The sequence below is a fragment of the Nyctereutes procyonoides genome, unplaced genomic scaffold (genome assembly GCF_905146905.1).
Source record: "Nyctereutes procyonoides isolate TBG_1078 unplaced genomic scaffold, NYPRO_anot_genome, whole genome shotgun sequence".
In the NCBI taxonomy this organism is placed as follows: domain Eukaryota; kingdom Metazoa; phylum Chordata; class Mammalia; order Carnivora; family Canidae; genus Nyctereutes; species Nyctereutes procyonoides.
This window is the reverse complement of record NW_026575128.1, coordinates 5,074,333-5,085,665: the sequence shown is the minus strand read 5'-3', so window position 1 is coordinate 5,085,665 and position 11,333 is coordinate 5,074,333.

Genomic DNA, 11,333 nt, shown 5'->3' with positions numbered 1-11,333 from the left:
AGCCCTGCCCCTCCCTCCTAGGATCTCAGGTTGCATCATTGACACCTTCCCCCCCCCCAAAAAAAAACCCCAACAAAATGCTGCGCTGGCTGAGAAGCGCGGGGTGACTCAGGCCTGAGTTCCATTGCTAGCATTTGCTCCCATGGAGTCATCGCTCAGCCATCGGGGATTTGGGGAGCACCTGGCACATTCCTGACAGTCTGGGACCCGGGGCACAGCCATGATCGAGCCCCGGGTCCCCGCCTTGATGGGTGGGACTCGTACCATCCCTGAAGAGGACAATCGGGTGAAATCTGGCCCTTGCCGAAGCCTTAGGGAGTCGGGCTGCCTCTCCAAAGTCTGGTGTCCCGGGAATCCGAAGGGGCCAGCCCCCCTCTCCCCCATGAGCTCAGAGCACCCCGTGAGCTCACCCCCACAGCTACCTGCCTTGGAGCGGGTCCGAGGCCCCGGGGTGCTGGGTGCTGGGTGCCGGGTGCCCCCCCCATCGCGGCCCCTTCACCAACAGCTCCCTGCACACCGCGCTGCTGATGTTTAATTTTGCTGAACACCAAGTCCCAACCCCGTGTTAATTGGTTTTACTCCAGCCTTTTGTGCCTCCCATTAAACGAGGAAATGCCACCCATAAAATTTTAATTTTAAAAGCCAACTTGTTTGTTTTATATTGAAATTCCCCGGGCAGCTCCAGCAGAGGGAAACAGACACATTTTTGTTTCATTAAAGCAACTTGAGTGAGGATAAAAAAGAAGCTGAAAAATTAGATTTAAAAAACAGAGAGCGAGAAGCGTTTAAAGACAATGAAGGAAAATGAGCTGCCGCGGAGGGCGGCGAGGGGGTCCTGGGCCCACCTCCGCCGACTGCTCTCCTGCGGGGACACCACGGGCGCTGAAAATCAGCCACCACCCGGAGGGACTCAGCAACCCCCTGCACCCCAGGGCCAGCAGCATCCTCTTCCTTGAGGACAAAGTGCACCATGGCTAAGCCGACTGTGAGGCCTTGACTCACTTACCAGCTGTGTAACCAAGAGCAGTGACCTCAGTGTTCTCACCTGCAGAATGGGAATAATACTGTTACTTGGTTTATAGGGTTCTTGTGGGGCTGAAGCAGGTCCATACCTTGCAAACGCTTAAAACAGAACCCAGTATATGGCAAGTGCTTAATAAATGTCAGCTTTTGTTATTCTCGTCCTGCTGCTCCCCTTCCACGCCACACTCCTAACACCTTTCCCTCTGCTGAGCACACCTGCCTGCCTGCCCCCTCGTCTACACATGCCCTCACTGCGCAAGTTGTCCCTTTAATGATGTTCCTGAGCTAAAGACAGCTAAGAGAGATCAGCGGGGGCGGGGGGAGGTCTGAGCAGAGGATCAGGGAGCCCCCATTCCATGATCCGATTCTTGCGGCCCAAACTAACTCATTAAAATTATATTATAATCCTTCCAAGGAACGCCAGTCTCCCTGGGTTCAGATCCCAGCTCCAATGACCAGCTGCGTGTTCTTAAGACATTGGGCCTCAGTCTCTCCATCAGTACAATGGGAACAAAACCTGAATCAGCCCCACATTGTCAGGAAGGACCCAATAAAATGAGCTCCGCAGAGTGTCCAGCACAGCCAGGCGCCCAGTGAATAGCTGCTGTTCTGCATCCGGTCTAGGGGGCTGAGGCTGTGGGGGTGGAGAAGGAGGGGGGTCAGGCAGTTCCAGGATGGGGGTGACCTTACTTCCCATTTCTTAGCTGTTGCCACAGGGTAATTATTACCGGCACTCCCTTTCATTCTCAAAAGTGCCCTAATCTGGATGAGTCATGATCTGGTCCTCTTATTTCAAATCCCCCACCTCCGCGAGGGGCCTCAGAGCTCGCCCTGGGGTGCCAGGAAAGGGTCCTGGCCCTCTGCCTGACTACCGGGTCCTAACCCTCGGCCTTAACCTCACTCCTGGCTCACACGGGAAGGGAGAAGCCCAGGGAAAGACCCGGGGCACGGGGAAGGCGCTGGGATTGGGGTCTGTTGGGAGCCCTGGCCTCTCCTCCGCCTGCCCAAGGGCCAGTTAGGCACCTCTAACCCTAACTTCCTCTTCTGTCCTAGCAGGGCGGGGGGGGGGGGGGGGGGCGGGGGGGGGTAGGTTAATAAACCAAATCTCATCAATTGTTGCCAAGATCAAACCAAATCGGCACACAGATGTGAAAGTTTCCTGAGTGTTGCTCCCAGGCTGTGACAGCTGCTCCAGCCAGCAGAGTCCCAGGCTCTGTTCCCCAAGGTAGGCAGAGATGGGGACGCCAGGGGTGGCCCGCCCCACACCTCAGCACCCGGCAAGCCCCGGGATTCACGGCCCGCGTCCTGCCCTGCAGACCCTGACCCTGCACCCGACTCATCCTGCAACAGCTTCAAGGGCTGCTTCTCAGAACAGCTTCAAGAGGACACCTGAGTGGCTGCAGAAGGGCATCCATTCTCCTGGGCAGATTTCTTTTCCAGGGACCCCAAAGGGTACACCGAGGAAGCCCTAGGACTTGGTGACAGTTCTGAGAGAGGGGGACCAAGTGCATGGGTTCCTGGTGGACCTGCAGGCTCCCTCTCTGTCCCCCTCCTCCTCTCTCTGTCTCTCCCTCTCTCTCCTACTCCCTCCCTCTCCCTCTCTCTCCTCTCTCTTTTTAACCAGAGCATCTCTTTTTGTTTTTGTTTTTTTAAGATTTTATTTACTCATTCATGAGACACAGAGAGAGAGAGGCAGAGACACAGGCAGAGGGAGAAGCAGGCTCCACGCAGGGAGCCCGATGTGGGACTCGATCCCGGGACTCTGGGATCACGTCCTGAGCCCAAAGGCACACGCTCAACTGCTGAGCCACCCAGGCATCCCGAGCATCTCTATTTTATATAATCCAAGATATTGCACAGAAGTTTCCACTGTTAGAATATTCTTTTCAAAAAGCACTGCTCTGTTCCTCCTCTTTCCCTCCCTCCCTCCCTCCCTCCCTCCCTCCCTTCCTTCCTTCCTTCCTTCCTTCCCTCCCTGTCTCTCCTAAGGTCCTCAGGTGCAGCAGAGCAAGAGAGACCCCTGCTTGGGAAGGGGGTGTAGGAAGGACCAGGGCAGGGTGCCAGAGCCAGGTGAGGATGGGCCCAGCACAGGTATCAGAGCCCCAACAGGGTGAGGAGAGCATCTGTCACCAAGGGGCAGCCTGGCCTGCGGTGTTGGGGTACAAATGGGCTGAGGGGCAGCCTGATGCAGGTGTCAGAGGCCCGTTGGGGTAAGTGGGGCAGCCACACTGGGGAGAGGGGCCCAGGGTGGGAAATCAGAGGCTGAGCTGGACGAGGAGGGGTCCCTAGGTGGGCCAGCCTAGACTGAGGGGCTGAATGTGCAGAAGGGCCGCCCCACCTAGGGGGGTCAGAGCCGGAGGGCTCAGGGATGCAGAGGGAGTGGGACTGCCCGGGGCCTTCATCAGTCAAGCACGGGGCTTGCCTCCTTCTCCGCCCGCCCAACCCTTCCTAAAGCCAGAGAAGCCCCGGGACGCCTTCCCAAGTCAACTGAAGTCACCAACCATCCCCGGGGCACCTGGCACTGCCAGGTGCCGGGGAGAGAGCCAGGTTAGGGCTTACGTCAGGCACAGGGCACAGACACGGGGCCGCCGTCCAGAACGGGAGCGCGGGGCGCATGGAGCGGGCCGGGGTGACCTCCCGGGAGGGACGGGGAGCCGGCCAGACAGGAGGCCAGCTGAGGGGCGCAGGGTGAGCCGGCAGTGACTCTGGACCGGGTTTCCTGCCCGCCCGCCCTCGCCGGCCCAGTTCATCCCATCCCCAAAGGCCACAGCTGCCGAACGCCTCACGGAAGGCCTGTTGGTCCTGGGACCCTGAGGACTACAGCCCAGGTCCAGGTCCTCGGGATGGACCGGGAGCTTCTGGGCATCTCCCCGCCTTCGTCCAGACTTGCTCTGGGGGTCCCCTGCAAGGGAAGGTCCCAGCTCGGCTGTCTTCTCTGAGGTCCTGCATCCCTCCTAAATGAGAAGTCCTGCTGGGGCGCCTGCCTTCAGCTCAGGTCAGGATCCCGGGGTCCTGGGATGGAGCCTGCTTCTGGCTCCCTACTCAGTGGGGGGAGGTCTGTTTCTCCCCCACCCCTGCAATGCTCCCCCTGCTTGTGCTCTCTTCGTCTCTCTCAAATAAATAAATAAAATCTTAAAAAATAATAAAAAGAAATTGGGAAGCGCTGCCTGGTGTGGTGTTCTGTGTTGTGCAGACCAGCCGCTCACTGAAGGGCCTTTGCGGGAAGAGCACCTGCCCCTGGAGGCCCGCGGAGAGGCCCCTGCAGTCAGTGAGCCGGGGCTTGTGTCAGAAGCATCCTTCGGGCCGGGCCGAGGCTCCCTGCGCATCCTCATTTGTGTCCCCTCAGCTCCACCCTTCCCTGGGGGCCGCTCTGGACCCCTCGGCCGGCACCCTGACTCCCCCGGGGCCCCAGGCGGCCCCCTCCGTTAGGGCCTGCAGGTCGTCGGGCCGCGCAGGAGAACACCTGCTGGGACTCCGTGTGCCCCGCCTCCCGCGGGCGGAGGGCCGGCAGCTGCCGCGGGGGGAGGGGGGGTTGGTCGGGGTCGCGGGGTTCAGAGCCGAAGCTCGGCGTCCCGGGCGCGCGGCCTCCCCGCGGCCACCGGGAGGGGGCGCCCCAGGCCAGCCCACGGCCCGCTCGGCGGAGGGGGCGACCCGGGCGCGTCCCCGGGAGGAGCGCGGGGGGCGGGGGGCCTGAGAGCGCTGCGGGGGGGGCGAGGGTCAGCTGCGGGGGCAGCCGGGTCACCGGGGGCTGGGGAGGGGACGGGGACGGGGAGGGGGCGCCTCAGCCCGCGCGCGCCGGCCGGGAGAGGGCGTGGCACCGCGTTCCTGCCGAGTCATCCCGGGGAGGACGCGTCATCGGTGAGGTCAGGCCCCCGAGGGGCTCGGCTGCAGCTCGGGGCTCCGGGAGAGGGGACACGGGAGTCCCGCCGCCCGTGGGTGCAGATGCAGCCGCCCGGGGCGCGCTCGGGGCGCAGGTGCCGCGGGGCCGCAGGTGCCTCCTCCGGCGCACACCGCGCTCCTGGCGAGCTCGCGGCCCGTCGGGGCCTCCTGAAACCGCGCGTGTTGGGAGCGGAATCGAGGCCCGGGGCCCGGGAGGGGGGCGGGCGGGGGGGCTCCCACGCTCCCAGCGGCCTCCCTGCTGGCCGCCCCGCCCCCCGCGGGACCCCGGGCCCTCCGGGCTCCTCCTGAAATGCGCCGGGTCCTTGCGCTCCGCTCCGCGCGGTGGGCGCTCAGGCCTTTAGGAGAAACCTCCCTCCTTGAGGATGGACCTATTCAAACCCAGGTGGTGTCCCCGCAGCACAAAAAGTGACCCCCGGGGATCCCTGGGTGGCCCCGCGGTTTGGCACCTGCCTTAGGCCTGGGGCGTGACCCCGGGGTCCCGGGATCGAATCCTGCGTCCAGCTCCCTGCATGGAGCCTGCTTCTCCCTCCGCCTGTGTCTCTGCCTCTCTCTCTGTCTCTCATGAATAAATAAATGTAAATCTTAAAAAAAAAAAAAAAAAAAAAAAAGCTCTCTCCCAATTAGGAAGAAGTAGGTTCTCCGTTGAAGGAATCACATCTCTTGAGAAGGGCGCCTTTTTTTTTTTTTTCTCCCCTCTCCCAGCCAAGAACCTGCTGCTCTGAATGTTTTTAAAACCGACTGAATGGCCTGTCTCCATTCTGCTTCAGATGCCAGGGCCCCAGGCACGAGGCGGAATGTCACCCGGTGATGGAGTCAATAGATTGAGGATAGCTTCACTAGGAGAATGTAGGATTTAATTTTTTTTTTAAAGCTTTGGATTTATTTAGGTCGATTTCTTTCTTTCTTTTTTTTTTAGGTCGATTTCTTTTAATTCAAGACATGCATTTGGGCGGGTCAAGGGTCAGGTGAAGTACAGATTGTCAAAGAACCTTCCCCATTGGACACTTTGCCGATTCAAAAATGCTTGAATAACAACTTTCCAGGAAAGAAGGATGCATTCAATATACATACCGGTTGTAAGACAGCCCCAATTTCAGTAATATTCACTTTTTAAGTAAGTGCACCTTAGAATGGGGAAATATGGATTGCATATTTGTTGACCGCAAAATGCATCTACAGAGCCAAGGAGGATTTTCATCGATTTCTATATTGTGATCAATTAATAAATATTTATTAATGCTTAATTAAGCTGTTTGAGAAACTTTTGAGTGCTCACCAAGTAGGCATTCGCAGTAACTCAGTCCTTTTTGTCGTGACTGAACACTGCCAGCCCCGGGGGGGCAGCTTTGCCTCTGAAACTGTTTTTGAATTATTTTTATTACCATAACAAATTCATAGTCGACACCCATGATGCATCATTGGTTAAAAGACAAAAATTCTTTTTTTTTTAAATATTTATTTCAGAGAAAGAGAGCAGGGGCAGGGGCAGATGGAGGGAGAGAATGCTCTAGCAGACTCCTCACTGAGCGTGGAGTCTCACACGGGGCTCAATCTCTTGACGCTGAGATCATGACCAGAGCCAAACCCAAGAGCCAGCTGCCTAGCTGATTGAGCCACCCAGGCGCCCCCCAAAAATTCTTTAAGAAAAAGGATGGTAAACTACAATCAGGACAACCCTTTTAAAAAAAATAGATTTTATTTATTCATGAGAGGCACAGAGAGAGAGGCAGAGACACAGGAGGAGGGAGAAGCAGGCTCCATGCCAGGAGCCCAATGCGGGACTCGATCCCGGGACTCCAGGATCGCGCCCTGGGACAAAGGCAGGCGCTAATCCACTGAGCCACCCAGGGATCCCCTTTTTTTAAGATTTTATCTTTAATCTGTACACTCAAGATAGGGCTCGAACCCACAACCCCGAGATCAAGAGTCACACGCCTCATGGACTGAACCAACCTGACACCCCAGTCAGGACAACTTTTTAATGAAAATATTTCTGCAAATTCCACATATGGACACACTGTTTACATCTGATGGTGGTTTTCACACATTATTTGATAAATGCTGTTGGGACCACCAAGTATCCACCGGGATGGCTAGATTGGGTCCTTATCTTACATCTATGCCAAAATTATGCTCCAATAGATTTTTTTAAACTATATACATAAAAAAATGAAACCATTGGAGCACCTGGGTGGCTCAGATGGTTAAGCATCTGATTTCAGCTCAGATCATGACCCCAGGATCCTGGGATCGAGCCCTGCATCAGGTTCCCTGCTCAGCAGGGAGTTTCCTTCTCCCTCTCCCTCTGCTCCTGGCCCCCACTCATATGTGCTCTCTCCTTCTCTTTCTCTGTCAAATAAATAAAATCTTTAAAAAAATGAAACCATAAATGTGTCAGGAAAAAAAAATAGGAGAATTCATGTTATAATCTTAGAGTGGAGAAGGCCTTCCTAAGTATCACAGGAACCCCCCAAAAGAAAATAATAAAAGAAAATGAAAGAAATAAAAGAAATAACCTGTCCATGTACATTAATTTGGAAGTATTTTCCCCCTTGGGTAAAGAAAAAAGAAACTCACAAAGTCAAATAACAATCAACTCATAGGAAAAGAAAACATGTGAAATACTCACAAAGCATTCATTTCCCTCATCTTTACAGAGCTCCCCCAAATCAGGGATAAAAGACCACTAATCCAGTATAAAACAGGCAAAGGATGTAAACAACTGGCCACCAAAAAAATGCAAGTCGCGGGCACCTGGGTGGCTCAATCAGTAACCAGCTGGATGTCGACTCAGGTCGTGATCTCAAGGGTCATGAGATCGAGCCCCACGTCCAGGCTCCACCATGCTCAGTGTGGGGTCTGCTTGAGATTCTCTCCCTCTGCTCCTCCTGCTCATGCTCTCTCTCTCTCTAAAATAAATAAATAAATCATTTTAAAAAATGTAAGCTGGGGGCAGCCCAGGTGGCTCAGCAGTTTAGCACCTGCCTTCAGCCTGGGGCATGATCCTGGAGACCCGGGACTGAGTCCCACATCGGGCTCCCTGCATGGAGGCTGCTTCTCCCTCTGCCTGTGTCTCTGCCTGTGTCTCTACCTCTCTGTCTCTTTGTTTCTCATGAATAAATAAATAAAATCTTAAAAAAAAATGTAAGCTGGTCTTCAATGTAAGAAAAAAGAACCCTTTGAGGCTACAATGAGATACCATTTCTGTTGTTTTTTTAAAGATTTTAATTTATTTATTCATGAGAGACACACAGAGAGAGACAGAGACACAGGCAGAGGGAGAAGCAGGCTCCTTGCAGGGAAGCCCAATGTGGGGACTCAATCCCGGGACCCCGAGATCACGCCCTGAGCCAACAGCAGATGCTCAACTGCTGAGCCACCCACTCAGGCATCCCACGAGTTACTTACCATTTTTCATCTGCCAGACTGGCTGAGATCACAATGTCTGATGACCCACTGTGTTGCCAAAGAAATGTCATCTGGGTCATTTTCATCACCGCTGATGGGAACGTAAGGTACCGTTTGTAGGAAGAGCAATTTAGCAACAAGTGCTCTAAAGGTAAACTCTCAGGTACCTGCAGTTCTGGACTGAGCTGTGTCCCCCTCCCTAAACCTCATATGTTGAAGTCCTCACCCCCAGGACCTCAGAATGTACCTTTCCTTGGAAAGAGGGTCATTCCTGAAGTCACCGGTGAAAGCGGGGTCATACCAGAGTAGGGGAGGCCCCTAATCCAAGAGGACTGATGTCCTTATTAAAGGAGGAAATCTAAAAAAATTAAAATAAAAAATAAAATAAAATAAATAAAAATAAAGGAGGAAATCTGGCCGCAGACATGTGCCGAGAGAATGCGAACATCAACACGGAGATGGGGTGACGCATCCACAAGCCAAGAAACACTAGAAATTGCCAGCAAACTGCCAGAAGGCCTATTTACCTTCACAGCCCTAGGAGTGAACCAACCCTGCCCACACCTTGATCTTGGACTTCCCGGCCTCCCAAAGTGTGAAATAATCCGTGTCGGTTGTTGAACCACCCAGTGTGTGGGGCTTGGTTTCAGAAGCCCTTGCAAACGAAGACACCCTTTGACCCAACAAGATGAACGTATCCTGCTGTGTATGGGCGCAGTTGCAGAGCGCCGAGCACCCCAGAGTCTAGGCTGCAGTATTGCTTTGCAACAGCTAAAGATTAGAAAGGCCCAAATGTCTAGCAGCCGAAAATGGCCTAAACAAATTAGGATGCGCGCTTATGATGTAATTGTTTTCAGCTGGATATTTTTTGGTGAATAACCAGCAATGAGGCAGCATCACATGTACCGACTGGAATTAAGACGATTATTATGAAGCGCACAAAGCCAAGTGCGGTCAGTTGTGCAGAAATGAGGGGAGATCCAGCAAAATAGTATATGTGCAAAGATTTGCTTGTAGATGCACAGAATCTGTCTTGAAAGGTGTTTAAGGAACTGCTCACTGCAGTGGTTCCTGGAGAGCTGAACCACTTCAAGGACCGGGGAGGAGGAGAGGCTTTGGTTCTACTACAAACACACCTATACCTCTAGAACCTTTTACATTGTTTATGTATCACCTGTTCGGGAGAAAGAAAAAAAAAAATCTTATGCGGAACGTCGAAATGGCTCTAATACTTCAAAAACCCATACTAAAAGAGCAAAAATATAGCCATTTTAGCTTTTCATCTTTGGGAAATAACAGCTATTTGTCCCTGAAATGGGTTATTTGAGGAGATCCTATCTCCTCTCCTCTCTCTTCTTTTAGAATCAAAGCACAAAATTTGTTTTTAAAATAACTAAATAAATCACAGAAATGAAGCACAGAATGCAAGGATCCTAAACTCACATGTAGTGAAAGCAAAGTCTATTTTTTTTTAAATTCACGGCATGTACACTTCAATCTATAATGATCATTTCAGCATACAGTCAGCCCCCAAACCAAGCCTGAAAAATGTGTTTAATTCATTCGTCTATAACTCTGACTTGTTCTCCTAAAATTAACTTAAATTCTGTTAAACAATGGGCATTACTTACTAAATAGGAAAGCATCCGAAGTCACCTTTAGAAAATAAGGAATCGTGGGACGCCCGGGTGCTCAACGGTTGAGCATCTCCCTTCGGCTCAGGGCGTGATTTCGGGGTCCCGGCATCGAGTCTCGCATCCAGCTCCCCTTGAGGAGCCTGCTTTTCCTCCCCCTGCCTATGTCTCTGCCTCTCTCTCTGTGTCTCTCATGAATAAATAAAAAATTTAAAAAGATAAAATAAAACATAAGGAATCGTAATTGATAGAAACTTTTTAGTACAATCTTTGGGATCAGACGGATGTAAAAAAATAAATTTTCTCCATTTATCTTCTTTATCTTGCAAGAAAGTTGAAAATTTTTTTTCATTTAAAAAAGCGTTTGCAGGCTCATTTATGGCTGTGAAACCAGTCTGAGTGTTCAAGCTTGTTGGGAAATGAAACCTAGGCTCACTGTGTATGGTCGTGCAAGCGGTGTGTGGACTGCACACCTCCAGGGGGTGCCATTCAGACCATACTCCACAGTAGGCAGTGCCCCACCTGTGCAGCTGTGCATATCCATCCCACAACTACTGATAGTGTCAGGAGCCATGGAGGGCTTTTGGGTAGAGGAGGGGAGGTGTCAGAGCTGGGGCCTTACAAGTATTGTAAGGCCGGATTCTCACACACACAGTTCCCCACCTCTCTGGGTTGGCCTCCCTTGTGGGGGCTCTGGCCTGAGCTCTCTCTGAGCCTCCCAGCTTTGGTTTTCCTGAGGCTGGGGGCACGGACCATCCGCCAGGGTCTACCATCCCTTCCCTGGCCTGACCAGCCCAAGGTCCTCAGTCATTGCTTGGGAGCTGAGCAGAGAGGCCACAGGAGGGGACCCCGCCATGCGCCTACCCTCTACTTGGAGAAAAACAAGGAGGCAAGAGGGGAGAAAAAACAGGTAGTGATGATTTCACAGGGAATTAGGGGAAATTCAAGCATTCCAATGATCACGAAACATCAAGAATTAGTGGACTGGGAGCCAGAGGCCCTACTGAGCAGCTATAAATCCCCAAGCAAAAAAAAAAAAAATTAATAATAATAATAATAAAAATTTAAAAACCCAAGCAAATCTGGTGACCTCTGTGGGCCTCACCACGTGCCAAACAGCAGACCTTGAACTAGCTCGGCCGTTTGCTGGTCTTTTCACCACTAAGAGACTGCCCTAGTAATTTCTAAACAGCCCCACAGAACTCAGGTTTTGTACAATTTTATCCTCGAAGCTGTATTTTAGGCAATTATCACATCCTTAATAGTCATTAATTGCTGTTCACCATTATCAAGGATATTCTTGCTTGTGAGAGACAAAATTGATGTGCTTGCTGAGCCAAAAGGCTTAGAGTTAGGGATAGCTTCAGG